General features: G+C 42.7%; 1 non-coding gene across 1 annotated transcript; it reads right to left on the reverse strand.

The window, feature by feature from the left end:
• Nucleotides 1-202: 202 nt before the first annotated feature.
• On the reverse strand, nucleotides 203-393 carry LOC148146507 (U2 spliceosomal RNA). Its single transcript, XR_015760857.1, has one exon. It is a non-coding gene; the product is annotated as a U2 spliceosomal RNA (small nuclear RNA).
• Nucleotides 394-597: the final 204 nt, after the last annotated feature.

Consider the following 597-nt stretch of genomic DNA (forward strand, 5'->3'; position numbering starts at 1 on the left):
CCAGGGATGAAGTGATAACACAGAGTGAGTGCTGAACATAACACGCTGAAAGACTCAGACAAATCGGATTGTAGAACAAGTTGATTTGCACGAAGGCAAGTCTGACTTGACTAACGAAAACTGTCCGTACTCGGAATATAAGGAATAAAGCAAAAGCACAACAAAAAGAGGACAAATAAAGCTGTTTTTCAGATTCTTTAATGAGGGGCACACCATTCCCAGAAACACTGCAATACCGGGACGATGCGTGGAGTTAGTGGAGCAAGCTCCTAACACAACTCCTTCCTGCAAAAATCAGATTAATATTCAGTCCCTTAGTCAGGGACATATCAGATATTAAAACTGACAAGAACAGAACTACACATGATCTTAGCCAAAAGGCCGAGAAGCGATACTTGCCGCATCCGTGACTACCTTCGGACCCAGCCGCTTCCTGCATTTCTACCAGCCTGACTGTGACCAAAGACCTATAGCTCACGGCTGACAGTTTCATTGCTGCCTAGTTATTTCCAAATCTTCTAACCAGAGTAAACGATCCATTTATCCAGGTGATTTCATCTCATCTTTTCTATGAACCAGTTTGATAGTGAATGTAGA

The sequence above is a fragment of the Chiloscyllium plagiosum genome, unplaced genomic scaffold, assembly GCF_037043375.1.
Source record: "Chiloscyllium plagiosum isolate Xiang-an unplaced genomic scaffold, Cpla_swu_hap1 HiC_scaffold_21, whole genome shotgun sequence".
NCBI classification, from domain to species: domain Eukaryota; kingdom Metazoa; phylum Chordata; class Chondrichthyes; order Orectolobiformes; family Hemiscylliidae; genus Chiloscyllium; species Chiloscyllium plagiosum.